Raw genomic sequence first — 17,809 nt, 5'->3', positions numbered from 1 at the left:
CAATAAAATTAATGTTGGAAAATGAAAGGAACCTAAGGAGAGAGAAGCCAGAAGAGTACAAATGTCATCACGTCAGTGGGTGTGTCTTAAAGAAAACCAGATAGGGAGAGAAGTTATAGCAATTGTCAAATTTGGGGAGGTCAGAGTTGTTTAAGAGGTGAACCTATCATGATAATTAAAATTCTCTGATTGTGGGATCTGAGGAGTAAGAGGAATTATGTTCATCTGCTGAAGCTTTATTTTTTTTTATTAACTTGAGTATTTCTTATATACATTTCCAGTGTTATTCCCTTTCCCGGTCTCCAGGGAAACATCCCCCTCCCCCCTCGCCTTCCTTATGGGTGTTCCCCTCCCGACCCTCCCCCATTGCTGCCCTCCCCCCAACAGTCTAATTCACTGGGGGTTCAGCCTTAGCAGGACCCAGGGCTTCCCCTTCAACTGGTGCTCTTACTAGGATATTCATTGCTACCTATGAGATCAGAGTCCAGGGTCAGTCCATGTATAGTCTTTAGGTAGTCCCTGGAAGCTCTGGTTGCTTGGCATTGTTGTACATATGGGGTCTCGAGCCTCCTCAAGCTCTTCCAGTTCTTTCTCTGATTCCTTCAACGGGGGTCCTGTTCTCAGTTCAGTGGTTTGCTGCTGGCATTCGCCTCTGTATTTGCTGTATTCTGGCTGTGTCTCTCAGGAGCGATCTACCTCCGGCTCCTGGCGGTCTGCACTTATTTGCTTCATCCATCTTGTCTAATTGGGTGGCTGTATATGTATGGGCCACATGTGGGGCAGGCTCTGAATGGGTGTTCCTTCAGTCTCTGTTTTAATCTTTGCCTCTCCCTTCCCTGCCAAGGGTATTCTTGTTCCCCTTTTAGAGAAGGAGTGAAGCATTCACATTTTGATCATCTGTCTTGAGTTTCATTTGTTCTAGGCATTGAGGGTAATTCAAGCATTTGGGCTAATAGCCACTTATCAGTGAGTGCATACCATGTGTGTCTTTCTGTGATTGGGTTAGCTCACTCAGGATGATATTTTCCAGTTCCAAACATTTGCCTACGAATTTCATAAAGCCGTTGTTTTTGATAGCTGAGTAATATTCCATTGTGTAGATGTACCACATTTTCTGTATCCATTCCTCTGTTGAGGGGCATCTGGGTTCTTTCCAGCTTCTGGCTATTATAAATAAGGCTGCGGTGAACATAGTGGAGCACGTGTCTTTTTTATATGTTGGGGCATCTTTTGGGTATATGCCCAAGAGAGGTATAGCTGGATCCTCAGGCAGTTCAATGTCCAATTTTCTGAAGAACCTCCAGACTGATTTCCAGAATGGTTGTACCAGTGTGCAATCCCACCAACAATGGAGCAGTGTTCCTCTTTCTCTGCATAGTCGCCAGCATCTGCTGTCACCTGAGTTTTTGAGCTTAGCCATTCTCACTGGCGTGAGGTGAAATCTCAGGGTTGTTTTGATTTGCATTTCCCTTATGACTAAAGATGTTGAACATTTCTTTAGGTGTTTCTCAGCCATTCGGCATTCCTCAGCTGTGAATTCTTTGTTTAGCTCTGAACCCCATTTTTTAATAGGGTTATTTGTTTCCCTGCGGTCTAACTTCTTGAGTTCTTTGTATATTTTGGATATAAGGCCTCTATCTGTTGTAGGATTGGTAAAGATCTTTTCCCAATCTGTTGGTTGCCGTTTTGTCCTAACCACAGTGTCCTTTGCCTTACAGAAGCTTTGCAGTTTTATGAGATCCCATTTGTCGATTCTTGATCTTAGAGCAAAAGCCATTGGTGTTTTGTTCAGGAAATGTTTTCCAGTGCCCATGTGTTCCAGATGCTTCCCTAGTTTTTCTTCTATTAGTTTGAGTGTGTCTGGTTTGATGTGGAGGTCCTTGATCCACTTGGACTTAAGCTTTGTACAGGGTGATAAGCATGGATCGATCTGCATTCTTCTACATGTTGCCCTCCAGTTGAACCAGCACCTTTTGCTGAAAATGCTATCTTTTTTCCATTGGATGGTTTCGGCTCCTTTGTCAAAAATCAAGTGACCATAGGTGTGTGGGTTCATTTCTGGGTCTTCAATTCTATTCCATTGGTCTATCTGTCTGTCTCTGTACCAATACCATGCAGTTTTTATCACTATTACTCTGTAATATGCTTGAGTTCAGGGATAGTGATTCCCCCTGAAGTCCTTTTATTGTTGAGGATAGTTTTAGCTATCTTGAGTTTTTTGTTATTCCAGATGAATTTGCAAATTGTTCTGTCTAACTCTTTGAATAATTGGATTGGTATTTTGATGAGGATTGCATTGAATCTGTAGATTGCTTTTGGTAAAATGGCCATTTTTACTATATTAATCCTGCCAATCCATGAGCATGGGAGATCTTTCCATCTTCTGAGGTCTTCTTCAATTTCTTCCTTCAGAGTCTTGAAGTTCTTATTGTACAGATCTTTCACTTGCTTGGTTAAAGTCACACCGAGGTACTTTATATTATTTGGGTCTATTATGAAGGGTGTCGTTTCCCTAATTTCTTTCTCGGCTTGTTTCTCTTTTGTATAGAGGAAGGCAACTGATTTATTTGAGTTAATTTTATACCCAGCCACTTTGCTGAAGTTGTTTATCAGCTTTAGTAGTTCTCTGGTGGAACTTTTGGGATCACTTAAATATACTATCATATCATGTGCAAATAGTGATATTTTGACTTCTTCTTTTCCGATCTGTATCCCCTTGACCTCCTTTTGTTGTCTGATTGCTCTGGCTAGAACTTCAAGAACTATATTGAATAAGTAGGGAGAGAGTGGGCAGCCTTGTCTAGTCCCTGATTTTAGTGGGATTGCTTCAAGTTTCTCTCCATTTAGTTTAATGTTAGCAACTGGTTTGCTGTATATGGCTTTTACTATGTTTAGGTATGGGCCTTGAATTCCTATTCTTTCCAGGACTTTTATCATGAAGGGGTGTTGAATTTTGTCAAATGCTTTCTCAGCATCTAATGAAATGATCATGTGGTTTTGATCTTTCAGTTTGTTTAGATAATGGATCACGTTGATGTTTTTCCATATATTAAACCATCATCCCTGCATGCCTGGGATGAAGCCTACTTGATCATGGTGGATGATTGTTTTGATGTGCTCTTGGATTCGGTTTGCCAGAATTTTATTGAGTATTTTTGCGTCGATATTCATAAGAGAAATTGGTCTGAAGTTCTCTTTCTTTGTTGTGTCTTTGTGTGGTTTAGGTATAAGAGTAATTGTGGCTTCATAGAAGGAATTCGGTAGTGATCCATCTGTTTCAATTTTGTGGAATAGTTTGGATAATATTGGTATGAGGTCTTCTATGAAGGTCTGATAGAATTCTGCACTAAACCCGTCTGGACCTGGGCTCTTTTTCGTTGGGAGACCTTTAATGACTGCTTCTATTTCCTTAGGAGTTATGGGGTTGTTTAACTGGTTTATCTGTTCCTGATTTAACTTCGGTACCTGGTATCTGTCTAGGAAATTTTCCATTTCCTGCAGATTTTCACGTTTTGTGGAATGTAGGCTTTTGTAGTAAGATCTGATGATTTTTTGAATTTCCTCTGAATCTGTAGTTATATCTCCCTTTTCATTTCTGATTTTGCTAGTTTGGACACACTCTCTGTGTCCTCTCGTTAGTCTGGCTAAGTGCTTATCTATCTTGTTGATTTTCTCAAAGAACCAACTTTTGGTTCTGTTGATTCTTTCTATGGTCCTTTTTGTTTCTACTTGGTTGATTTCAGCTCTGAGTTTGATTATTTCCTGCCTTCTACTCCTCCTGGGTGTATTTGCTTCCTTTTGTTCTAGAGCTTTTAGGTGTGCTGTCAAGCTGCTGACATATGCTCTTTCCTGTTTCTTTCTGCAGGCACTCAGCGCTATGAGTTTTCCTCTTAGCACAGCTTTCATTGTGTCCCATAAGTTTGGGTATGTTGTACCTTCATTTTCATTAAATTCTAAAAAGTTTTTAATTTCTTTCTTTATTTCTTCCTTGACCAGGTTATCATTGAGTAGAGCATTGTTCAATTTCCATGTATATGTGGGCATTCTTCCCTTATTGTTATTGAAGACCAGTATTAGGCCGTGGTGGTCTGATAGCACGCATGGGATTATTTCTATCTTTCTGTACCTGTTGAGGCCCGGTTTTTGACCAATTATATGGTGAACTTTGGAGAAAGTACCATGAGGAGCTGAGAAGAAGGTATATCCTTTTGCTTTAGGATAGAATGTTCTATAAATATCTGTTAAGTCCATTTGGCTCATGACTTCTCTTAGTCTGTCTACATCTCCGTTTAATTTCTGTTTCCATGATCTGTCCATTATTGAGAGTGGGGTGTTGAAATCTCCTACAATTATTGAGTGAGGTGCAATGTGTGTTTTGAGCTTTAGTAAGGTTTCTTTTACATATGTAGGTGCCCTTGTATTTGGGGCATAGATATTTAGGATTGAGAGTTCATCTTGGTGGATTTTTCCTTTGATGAATATGAAGTGTCCTTCCTTATCTTTTTTGATGAATTTTAGTTGAAAATTGATTTTATTTGATATTAGAATGGCTACTCCAGCTTGCTTCCTCTGACCATTTGCTTGGAAAATTGTTTTCCAGCCTTTCACTCTGAGGTAATGTCTGTCTTTGTCTCTGAGGTGTGTTTCCTATAGGCAGCAGAATGCAGGGTCCTCGTTGCGTATCCAGTTTGTTAATCTATGTCTTTTTATTGGGGAGTTGAGGCCATTGATGTTGAGAGATATTAAGGAATAGTGATTATTGCTTCCCGTTATATTCATATTTGGATGTGAGGTTATGTTTGTGTGCTTTCATTCTCTTTGTTTTGTTGCCAAGACGATTAGTTTCTTGCTTCTTCTAGGGTATAGCTTGCCTCCTTATGTTGGGCTTTACCATTTATTATCCTTTGTAGTGCTGGATTTGTAGAAAGATATTGTGTAAATTTTTTTGTCATGGAATATCTTGGTTTCTCCATCTATGTTAATTGAGAGTTTTGTAGGATACAGTAACCTGGGCTGGCATTTGTGTTCTCTTAGGGTCTGTATGACATCTGTCCAGGATCTTCTGGCTTTCATAGTCTCTGGCGAGAAGTCTGGTGTGATTCTGATAGGTCTGCCTTTATATGTTACTTGACCTTTTTCCCTTACTGCTTTTAATATTCTTTCTTTATTTTGTGCGTTTGGTGTTTTGACTATTATGTGACGGGAGGTGTTTCTTTTCTGGTCCAATCTATTTGGAGTTCTGTAGGCTTCTTGTATTCCTATGGGTATCTCTTTTTTTTAGGTTAGGGAAGTTTTCTTCTATGATTTTGTTGAAGATATTTACTGGTCCTTTGAGCTGGGAGTCTTCACTCTCTTCTATACCTATTATCCTTAGGTTTTATCTTCTCATTGCGTCCTGGATTTCCTGTATGTTTTGGACCAGTAGCTTTTTCTGCTTTACATTATCTTGACAGTTGAGGCGATGATTTCTATGGAATCTTCTACTCCTGAGATTCTCCCTTCCATCTCTTGTATTCTGTTGGTAAAGCTCGTATCTACGTCTCCTTGTCTCTACTTTTGTTTTTCCATTTCCAGGGTTGTGTCCATGTGTTCTTTCTTGATTGATTCTATTTCCATTTTTAATTTCTTCAACTGTTTGATTGTGTTTTCCTGGAATTCTTTCAGGGATTTTTGTGATTCCTCTCTGTAGGCTTCTACTTGTTTATTAATGTTTTCCTGTGTTTCCCTAAGGTGAGTTCTTCATGTCTTTCTTGAAGTCCTCCAGCATCATGATCAAATATGATTTTGAAACTAAATCTTGCTTTTCTGGTGTGTTTGGATATTCCATGTTTGTTTTGGTGGGAGAATTGGGCTCCGATGATGCCATGTAGTCTTGGTTTCTGTTGCTTGGGTTCCTGCGCTTGCCTCTCACCATCAGATTATCTCTAGTGTTACTTTGTTCTGCTATTTCTGACAGTGGCTAGACTGTCCTATAAGCCTGTGTGTCAGGAGTGCTGTAGACCTGTTTTCCTCTCTTTCAGTCAGTTATGGGGACAGAGTGTTCTGCTTTCAGGTGTGTAGTTTTTCCTCTCTACAGGTCTTCAGCTCTTCCTGTGGGCCTGTGTCTTGAGTTCACCAGGCAGCTTTCTTGCAGCTGAAAGGTTGGTCTTACCTGTGGTCCCGAGGCTCAAGTTTGCTCGTGGGGTGCTGCCCACGGGCTCTCTGCAGTGGCAGCAACCAGGAAGATATGTGCCGCCCCTTCCGGGAGCTTCAGTGCACCAGGGTTCCAGATGGCCTTTGGTGTTTTCCTCTGGCGTCCGAGATGTGTATGCAGACTGCAGTCTCTTCTGGTTTCTCAGGTGTGTCTGCCTCTTTGAGGGTTTAGCTCTCCCTCCCACGGGATTTGGGTGCAGAGAACTGTTTATCCGGTCTGTTTCCTTCAGGTTCCGGCGGTGTCTCAGGCAGGGGTCCTGCCGCTCCTGGGCCCTCCCCCTCGGGAGCCCAGAGGCCTTATACAGTTTCCTCTTGGGCCAGGGATGTGGGCAGGTGTGGGCAGTGTTGGTGGTCTCTTCCGCTCTGCAGCCTTAGGAGTGCCCACCTGACCAGGCGGTGAGGTCTCTTTCCCACGGGGTTTGGGAGCAGAGAGCTGCTGCGGGCCGGGATCCGCGGGTGTGGGACTTCCGGTAAACACAGGACGTGCCCGGTCCTAGAGGAATTCTGCCTCTGTGTCCCGATTTCACCAAGCAGCTTTCTTGCAGCAGACAAGTTGGTCTTACCTGTGGTCCCGAGGCTCAAGTTTGCTCGCGGGGTGCTGCCCACGGGCTCTCTGCGGTGGCAGCAACCAGGAAGACCTGTGCCGCCCCTTCCAGGAGCTTCAGTGCACCAGGGTTCCAGATAGCCTTTGGTGTTTTCCTCTGGCGTCCGAGATGTGTATGCAGAGTGCAGTCTCTTCTGGTTTCCCAGGCTTGTCTGCCTCTCTGAGGGTTTAGCTCTCCCTCCCACGGGATTTGGGTGCAGAGAACTGTTTATCCGGTCCGTTTCCTTCAGGTTCTGGCAGTGTCTCAGGCAGGGGTCCTGCCGCTCCTGGGCCCTCCCCCTCGGGAGCCCAGAGGCCTTATACAGTTTCCTCTTGGGCCAGGGATGTGGGCAGGGGTGGGCAGTGTTGGTGGTCTCTTCCGCCTTAGGAGTGCCCACCTGACCAGGCGGTGAGGTCTCTTTCCCACAGGGTCTGGGAGCAGAGAGCTGCTGCGGGCCGGGATCCGCCGGTGTGGGACTTCCGGTAAACACAGGACGTGCCCGGTCCTAGAGGAATTCTGCCTCTGTGTCCCGATTTCACCAGGCAGCTTTCTTGCAGCAGACAAGTTGGTCTTACCTGTGGTCCCGAGGCTCAAGTTTGCTCGCGGGGTGCTGCCCACGGGCTCTCTGCGGTGGCAGCAACCAGGAAGACCTGTGCCGCCCCTTCCGGGAGCTTCAGTGCACCAGGGTTCCAGATGGCCTTTGGTGTTTTCCTCTGGCGTCCGAGATGTGTATGCAGACTGCAGTCTCTTCTGGTTTCCCAGGCGTGTCTGCCTCTCTGAGGGTTTAGCTCTCCCTCCCACGGGATTTGGGTGCAGAGAACTGTTTATCTGGTCTGTTTCCTTCAGGTTCCGGCGGTGTCTCACTAAATCCCTTCTCTTGTGTGAAATTCAAAACTGCCAAAGCTAATCTGAAAGGGAAAGAACCTCAGATTATTTTTAGGGTCTTTTGAAAGTTATGAACTCATGAAATGATACATTATGGTTAAAAATCAAAATGGCTGCTCACGCATGCAAATGCTGTTTGATTCCTGTTTATTAGCAATGCATTTGGAACTTACAGAACCTGCAGGACATGGGATGATGTCATTATCATATGTATTATGGTGGCAGTGGGCTTTTAGAGCTGTAACACAGATCTGTTTCCAATCTACTTTGTGCTTTCTGATCAGATGTGCAACAAGTTAGTCTTAAATTACCACCCCCATGAATTCTTTCTTGTCATCATTACTGAGACTATGAGCTACCATCAGCATCCACTCTGAGTTTCTTGGATCAAATCATGGTTAGAAGCCTTAGAAGAGTAACTATTAATCTCAGTGGCAGAGCTGTCTTAATAAAGCTTGTCTTGTGGTTCTTAGAATTGAACTACTCCCTTTAAAATGAGTGCATGTACTCTGCTCCTAAATACATGGGAGATATTTAGCATATTGATATTTTTGTTTTCATTATTGTTGTGAATCTTATGCAATGCATTTCAGTTATATTCATTCTCCCTCCTCAAACCCTCCAGACTCATTCTGTTCCAACTTTCTATTCTCCTCTTTTTTTAGCCTATCAAGTCCAATTAGTGATGTTCATAGTCTTGAACAAATTGCCTTTGTCCATAGTCTTGAAAAAAAATTTACCAGGGCAATTTACCAGGAGCAACATTCTTTTTTTTTTTTTTTTTTTTTTTTTTGGTTCTGTTTTTCGGAGCTGGGGACCGAACCAGCAACATTCTTAAAGAAAACCAACTCTCCCAACAGCTAACTACCAACAGCACTTTTGCTAGGGACTCCATATCCACTTCCTTCTCCATTCTTAGGTTTGGTGTGGCTTGTGCATGCTGTCACAATGACTGTGAGATCTTAACATTCATAGTCACTGTTTCCAGGAGACACTGTTTCCTTCTCTGCCTTCCTTCACTCTTCTAATTCTTACATGCTTCTTTTTAATCTTCTTTTACAATGACCCATGAGCTTTGGGGGTTGTGCTAGAGTCACCCCATTTTGGATTGAGCATTCTGTAGCCTCTTGTTCTCCACACCTTGACCAGATGAGAGTCTCTGTGTTACTCATGATCTACTGCAAAAAGAAGCTTCTCAGATGAGCGTTGAGACAATGAATGCTGTGAAGGGTATGAAGAAACGGGAATACCAGTGAGAGTACAAATTGGTACAACCACTGTGAAAACCAATGCAGAGGTTTTCTCCACAAGTTAGGAGATGCACCACAGGATCCAGCCATGCCACTCTTGGAAACATATCTAAGGTCTCTATATCCTACAATCAAAAGACCTGATCATCTGTGTGCATTGCTGCTCTAGTAACCATAGCCTGTAAATATAACAGCCTAGTAAATATCCATAAAGTAATGAGTGGATAATGAAAATATGATACATCTACACAATAGCATATCATTCAGCTATTAAAAAATTATGAAAATCACTGTCTGAAGATAAAAAACAGTTATTCCAAGTGAGGTAAATCTGACCCAATGTGGTAAAAGCTGTATGTTTTCTCGCAACTGTAAGTGATAGCTTAGAATAGTCAAATATATGTGTTTCATCTGGAATTCCCTCAGAGGTCAGGAAATTATGAAGCAAACACGGGGTAAGCTTTCAAGGGAGAGAAGACAGAAGATAGCAGCAAAAAAAGGGGTAAAGGGGAATAATAAAATAGAAAGGTGAAACTGAGGTGAGGTGGAAGATAATAAGGAAAGGGATGAAAAACGTATTTTGAAAAAGTCATATGGAAACCTACTATTAGAGACACTTAAAATAGTATTGCCCTATCAGAAAATAACAGTCTCTACTAGACATGTGGTTTTTTGTTGCTTGTTTGCTTTTTGAAAGAGGAACTTAAATTTAAAGGTTTGCATTGTGCCTCAGAGATACATATTTATATAGGTCATGTGAGTGTCATAACTGGGAAGTTTGGAAGACTTCAGAGAGCTCCAGGATGCAGAAAACCTGTTGCAAGCTCAACATAATGGACAACTCAGGTGGGATTGATGAAGACCAATGTAACAAGAGAAACAAGGCATTACATACTACATTCACGAGGTTTTAGAGAGAAGAATCAAGACCTGTTCTAGAAGCCCTCACATTACATATTGTCGAGGAATCTGGCTACATTCTGCTCATGTCCTGAAAATTAGAATAAGGCAGAAATCAAAAGTACTTCACCAAATACTTTTCACCAAATACCAGATACTTTTCACTAAGACACTAAAAAGGGAGATTTCAGAGTAATAACCAAACCATGGAGACTTTCCTTTGATGTGATAGTTCCTGAGCTTTTGCAATGTCTTAATGTCTCCAAGTACTTTATTCAAATATGCCTGCTTACAGAAGGGTATTTCCAGGCTCAGCCATATACACACTTGAAGCGATTTCTTCCACAGCTTAGAAAGAGGGAGGCGCCTTTGGAGCTGGCAGCAGACCTCGGCAAGCTCTGCATCTGCTACTTTTTTAGGTAGGAAGAATGGAAAATGCATGGGATTATTAGAGCTGATGGTAAAGTTTCAATGAAAAGTTAATATGAACAGGAAAATACAGGAATGTTGGAATTCCCAAAGGGGTGGCTGATGATGTAATGTATGAAGCTGTCAAGATGGAGCTCCAGTTCCATGGAAGTCCTCAGGATGATACAGATGCCAATAGCTTGTTTTATCTGCCAAAGAAAAGTGCAGGCAGAGTAGAGTCGACTTAAGACAAGGTTCCATGTGTGCTTCAAAAAGTAGAGTCACATAGTAGGCCTAATCCAGTCTGTTGGAATCAAGATGATGCCACCTTGTGCCTCCCATGAGGAACATTGGCTACAGAGTTTGGTGATTCTCCTATTAGGTTTCCCTCCTCCTGTAGTGTCATATTTGCTTTCTTCATTGCCAATCCTGCCATTTGCAACAGGGTTATTTACTCTCCAATAGTATATTGCAAATAATAATACTTGACATGAGTACATTTGTGTGCTGACTTTGACTTTATAACCTTAAGACTTGTTGAGATGAAGTCATTTTATATATATATATATATATATATATATATATATATATATATATATATATATATATTCCACAGATGATGTGGGTGGTTTAATGTACTATTTTTCCTATATCTTTCACATTTAATCCTTGGATTCTATCTGGTAATAATGTTTAGAGAAGCTACAGAACCTTCAGAATATGGGTCCTACCTGGCAGGTGTAGGTTCCTAGGGTCACACCTTGAGATTTAGAGTAAACCCTTGATTCTAGTCTCACCTGCTCTCTGATCCACAAATACATGAAATTCTGATACCACATTCTCTCATCCACATAATGATTTAAAACTATGATCTAAAATAAATTTCTGTTCCCTTAAATTGCTTTCTGACCAATAGTTTGTAATGAGTCCTGAAGTGGAAATTTCTGGTTATGTCATATGATGTAGACTCACATGATGTTATGCTGAGGTAAGACCTGTGAGAGTTCATGTGATGTTTAGAGAGAGTGTAGATAGTAAGTAGAACTCAACAGTGACTGGACAATGATGGGTCACTTGTATAGTTAGCTGTGCAACACTTCATTGGTCTCACGTCTTCGTTGATCTTCACTTCACTGAGAGAGAGGCACAGCAGAGAACTTCTCCTTAAATTTCAGCTGATTCTGATCACTCCTGCTGACTCATACCGATTCTGCAGGCCTTGTGGTTTCTGTCGGATCACACTGCTCTTGCTAATTTGTGTTTGATGACACTTTTGAACTTGACTGTTGGTATCCCAACAGTCCTGAACTTGACTACTAGTATCCTGACAAACAAAGATTGGAATTGTGCCCAAAGAACAGCTTCTAAACAGGCCCATATCCCCTTGGTCTATTTACTGTCTTTTCTCCCCTACCTTTTGAACAATGGGCTAGAAAGAAGGTTGAAACATTTCAGAACCCTTATTAAAGTAGTTTTTGAAAAATCTAAGCCTACAGAATACTAGGAGAAAGAAAAAAGAACAGTAACAGAGAAGTAGATGAAGTGTACTATTCTCCTAAGAGCTGCTGCTAATTTACTGTCCTCAGACTTTTTCAAAGTTGAGTAGCATGATGTTCAATAGAGGTATAACCATGACCAGATTGACGAGCCAGATAGATGAAAGAGAATAATTTACAGACCATCTGTGACAGGATTTCAAGAGAATCCTTTTAAGATCAGTGTTGTGATTAAGAAAGATCCCCTTGATCAAACTTCTTGAACACTGTACCAAATGGAGAAGCAATATCTTTGATTATTTTAGATACATGTGTTTAGACTGATGTACCCATAGAATTCAGGGAATTCTAGAAAGAGGTCATGGGGGCAGGATTTCAAGGAATATGGTTATAAATGCATGTGGTGAGGATGAGAAAGAAGAATAGTAGAATAGGAAGGGATAAATGAGGTGAGAGATGGAGGGAACACCTAGGAGGAAATACAGTAAAGGATAACTAACATTAAAGAGCTTTGAAAGTATCAAGGGAAACCTACTATAATAGAAGCTTTCTTTAAAAATTACAGAAACACAGATTAAAGGACATTAAATGGGAGTTATCTATACTGAGGAATAAATGCCTTTGAAAGTGCCATAGGCTGTCAAATAAAACATCAATAGGTATCATAAGTAAAAATTACGTTTTTTCAGTGTTTTGGCCAATGAGATACCATTGAAAGCCCCCTCCCTGAAACATTACAACCTGGTTCCATTGCTCTTGGTTACTTCCCAGAACTTGAAGGTAAGACTCTTGTTGAAGACAACAAATACCTTATTCATAGGACATGAAACAATCAAACTGGCACCAAACCAGAAGCTTTATTACTACTAGCTAACTTTCATAATGCTAGAAGGTTCTATACATGCTATTGGAAGAGAAGAATCATCATGAGTCTTACCTAGCTGTGAGCTCTGTGAACTATAAATTAACAACTACCCAGTGGTACAATAGTGGTACAAATGTTGTCAAAGTAACCAACTATTTTCTGATCAGATTAAAAGCCTGTTCTAAAATATTAACTGTATGCCTGGTACCATTATCAGAGACAAAATTCTGGAGCTTTCTATATCATAAGCCTGAGGAGAGAACCCTAGTATTCTTGTTCTACTAAATAGACACAGTTAAAAATTTACACTTAAGTTCTTCCTTTTATACCCATAGATTAATTAGTCCATCTTTCAGCTCTAAACATAGAAGTTTCTTTTTACAGTAGATAATGATTAATACAGATACCAACAAATGGTCAGTGCAAATAAAAAGGGACTGATGTCTTTGGCTCAAAACAAGGTATCTTTCTGACATTGCTCTACAAAAAGCTCAGGGATACTTGCAAGACAAAATGAAAAGGAAAGGTTGTAATGGCCAGAGGGAATGGATATTTGGAAAGTATAGAAAGATTATTTTCCAGACGTGACATCATAGTTTCATACATGAGCCAATAAGATTAGGATGGCAAAAGGAAGACTTACTAATCATGAGGTAAACAAAATCTAATCATGTGTGGAGAGGATTTCATGAGGCTGCACTATCTGAGGAACTGTTAGCAGGTGACGGCTTTTAGGAGACGGAGACTCACTTTCCTCCAGGGAACTGAGAACCCTTAGAGGTCATAGATCCAATAGATAGCCCTATTCTCTCCCTCCATCTGTCTTAAATTAACAATTAGTCCCATTTCATGGCACACAGTTTGAAGCACATGATTTCAGGTTGGTAATAATTTTCATGATGTCATTTTGATTCTACATTAAGTACTCTTTCTCAGGTATTTACCTTTTATTAAGATTTTACACATTTGACACAGTTCTCTGGACCCAAGTCACACCTGGAAAGAGCTGGTCTCACAGAAGTGGTGTCACTCCTAAGTTCACATGTGATATGAACACTTTTACTCCAATAACAGGCCAAAGAGAGACTTGCCAGGAGACCACAGTGCTCAGGAACTGCAGAGCAACTGGGAACAGGAGACTTCCAGTCTCCATCTGCACCCTGGGGTTAACCCTGTGGCACAGCTCTTGAACCCAAAACCACCCTGAGAGAACTAGTCTCACAGGAGTGTTGACACACCTTAGATCACATGTTCACAGGTTCACAAGAGGGACAGACTCCAGTCAGAGACAGCCAGACAAACCAACTAACACCAGAGATAACCAGATGGCAAGAGGCAAGCATAAGAACCTAAGCAACAAAAGCCAAGGCTACTGGGTATCATCAGAACCCAGTTCTCCCACCACAGCAAGTTCTGGGTACCCCAACACACCAGAAAAGCAAGATTCAGATTTAAAATGACATCTCACCATGATGATAGATTACTTTAAGAAGGACATAAAAACTCCCTTAAAGAAATACAGAAGAACACAGGAAAATAAGTAGAAGCCCTTAAAAAGAAAACACAAAATTCCTTTAAAGATTTACAGAAAAACAAAAGCAAAAAGGTGAAGGAATTAAACAAAACCATCCAGAATCTAAAAATGGAAATAGAAACAATAAAGAAATAAAGAGAGATAGCCCTGGCGAAAGTAAAACCTAGGAAAGAGATCAAGAGTCATAGATGCAAGCATCACCAACAGAATACAAGAGATAGAACAGAGACACTAGAGTGCAGAAGATACCATAGAAAACATTAACACAACAGTTGAAGAAAATGCAAAATGCAAAAAACTCCTAACCCAAAACATCCAGGAAATCCAGGACATAGTAAGAAGACCATAACTAAGGATTCTAGATATAGAAGAGAGCTAAGATTCCCAACTTAAAGGGCCAATAAATGTTTTCAACAAAATTATAGAAGAAAACTTTTCTAACCTAAAGAAAGGGATGCCCATGAATATAAGAGAGGTCTGCAGAAGTCCAAATAGATGGGACCAGAATAGAAATTACTCCTGTCACATAATAATCAAAAGCAATAAGGGGAAAGTGTCAAGTAATATATGAAGGCAGTCCTATCAGAATTATACCAGACACCAGACATCTCAAAAGAAACTCTAAAAGCTAAAAGATCTCGGGAAGATGTCACAGGGACCCTAAGAGAACACAAATGTCAGACTATATCCAGCAAAACCCTTAATTAACATAGATGGAGAAACCAAGATATTCCATGACAAAACCAAATTTACACAATATCTTTACACAAATCTAGCCCTACAAAGGATAATAAATGGAAAACTCCAGCACAAGGAGGAAAACTATACCCTAGAAAAGGCAAGAAAGTAATCTTCTAACAAACTCAAAGGAAGATACCCATACAGCATAATTCTACCTCTAACAACAGGAAATAACAGGAATAACAGGAAGCAACAACCAATTTTCCTTAATATCTCTTAATAACAATGGACTCAATTCCCAAATAAAAAGACACAGACTAACAGACTGGATACATAGACTCAGCATATTGCTGCATACCAGAAACACACCTCAGTGAAAAAGACAGACACTACCTCAAAGTAAAAGGCTGGAAAACAATTTTCTAAGCAAATATTCCCAAGATACAAGCTGGAGTAGCCATTCTAATATCAACTAAAATCAACATTCAACCAAAAGTTATCAAAAAAGATAAGGAAGAATACTTCATATTCACCAAAAGAAAAACCTACCAAGATGAACTCTAAATTCTGAACATCTATCCAAATGCAAGGGCACCTACATTCATAAAAGAAACTTTACTAAAGCTCAGAGCATACATTGCACCTCACACAATAATAGTGGGTGACTTTAAAACCCTACTCTCAGCAATGGACAGATAATAGAAACAGAAACTAAACAGAGACATAATGAAACAGAATTATGAACCAAATGGATTTAACAGATATCTATAGAACGTTTCATCCTAAAACAAAAGAATATGCCTTCTTCTCAGCACCTCATGGTTCCTTCTCCAAATTTGGCCATGTGATTGGGCATAAAACAGGCCTCAACAGATACATGAAGGTAGAAACAATCCCATGCATCCTGTCAGATAACTAGGGACTAAGGCTGTTCTTTCAATAATAAAAAAACAACACAACAGAAAGCCCACATATACGTGGGAGTTGAACAATGCTCGACTCGATGATAACCTGGCCGAGGAAGAAATAGAGACAGAAATTAAAGATTTTTTTTAAATTTAATGAAAATGAAGGCACAGCATACTCAAACTTATGGGACACAATGAAAGCAGTGCTAAGAGGAAAACTCATAGTTCTGAGCGCCTCCAAAAAGAAACAGGAGAGAGCATACACTAGCAGATTGACAGCCCATCTCAAACCTTTACAAGCAAAAGAAGCAAATACGTCTAAGAGGAGCAGATGGCAGGAAATAGTCAAACTCTGAGCTGAAATCAACCAAAAGAACTATATATAGAATCAACAAAACAAGGAGCTGGTTCTTTGAGAAAATCAACAACATAGATAAACTCTTAGCCAGATTTGCCAGAGGGCACAGAGAGAGTATCCAAATTCACAAAACCATAAAAGAAAGGGAAACATGATAATAGAAACTGAGGAAATTCAGAGATGCAAGAATGGTTCAATATATGGAAATTCATCAATGTAATCTATTACATAAACGAACTCAAAGAAGATAACCATGTGATCATTTTATTAGATGGTGAGAAAGCATCTGACAAAATTCAACACGCCTAGGCATTTTCATGTTAAAAGTCTTGGAAAGATCAGGAATTCAAAGACCATACCTAAACATAGTAAAAGCAATATACAGTAAATCTGTAGCCAACATCAAACTAAATAGAGAGAAACCACAAATGGGACCACATAAAATTGGAAAGCTTCTGTAAGGCAAAGGACACTGGCAATGAGACAGAAGGGCAACAAACAGGTTGGGAAATGATCTTTACCAGTCCTACATACAACAGAGGGCTAATATCCAATATTTACAAAGAACTGAAGAAGTTAGACTCCAGAGAATCAAGTAATCCTATTAAAAAAAAAACAGGGTACAGAGCTAAACAAAGAATTCTCAGCTAAGGAATACAGAATGCCAGAGAAGCACCTAAAGAAATGTTCAGGGGTGAGGGAAAAAGAAGAAAAAAAAAGAAATGTTCAACATACTTAGTCACCAGGGAAATGCAATGCCATTCTTGGGCATATACCCAAAAGATGCTCTAACATACAACAAGGACACATGCTCCACTATGGTCATAGCAGCCTTATTTATAATAGCCAGAAGCTGGAAAGAACCCAGATGTCCTTCAACAGAGGAATGGATATAGAAAATGTGGTATGTTTACACAATGGAGTACTACTTAGCTATTTAAAAAAAAAGACTTCATTCTATCAGACCTTCATAAAAGACCTCATACCAATACTATCCAAACTATTCCACAAAATTGAAACAGATGGAGCACAACCGAATTCCTTCTATGACGCCACAATTACTCTTATACCTAAACCACACAAAGACACAACAAAGAAAGAGAACTTCAGACCAATGTCCCTTATGAATATCGACGCAAAAATACTCAATAAAATTCTGGCAAACCGAATCCAAGAGCACATCAAAACAATCATCCACCATGATCAAGTAGGCTTCATCCCAGGCATGCAGGGATGGTTTAATATACGGAAAACCATCAACATGATCCATTATATAAACAAACTGAAAGAACAAAATCACATGATCATTTCGTTAGATGCTGAGAAAGCATTTGACAAAATTCAACACCCCTTCATGATAAAAGTCCTGGAAAGAATAGGAATTCAAGGCCCATACCTAAACATAGTAAAAGCAATATAAAGCAAACCACTCGCTAACATTAAACTAAATGGAGAGAAACTTGAAGCAATCCCACTAGTCCCAGGGACTAGACAAGGCTGCCAACTCTCTCCCTACTTATTCAATATAGTTCTTGAAGTTCTAGCCAGAGCAATCAGACAACAAAAGGAGGTCAAGGGGATACAGATCGGAAAAGAAGAAGTCAAAATATCACTATTTGCAGATGATATTATAGTATATTTAAGTGATGCCAAAAGTTCCACCAGAGAACTACTAAAGCTGATAAACAACTTCAGCAAGTGGCTGGGTATAAAATTAACTCAAATAAATCAGTAGCCTTCCTCTACAC

Source organism: Rattus norvegicus, chromosome 2 (genome assembly GCF_021556685.1).
Source record: "Rattus norvegicus strain SHRSP/BbbUtx chromosome 2, alternate assembly SHRSP_T2T, whole genome shotgun sequence".
In the NCBI taxonomy this organism is placed as follows: Eukaryota; Metazoa; Chordata; class Mammalia; order Rodentia; family Muridae; genus Rattus; species Rattus norvegicus.
This window is presented reverse-complemented; position numbering follows the sequence as displayed.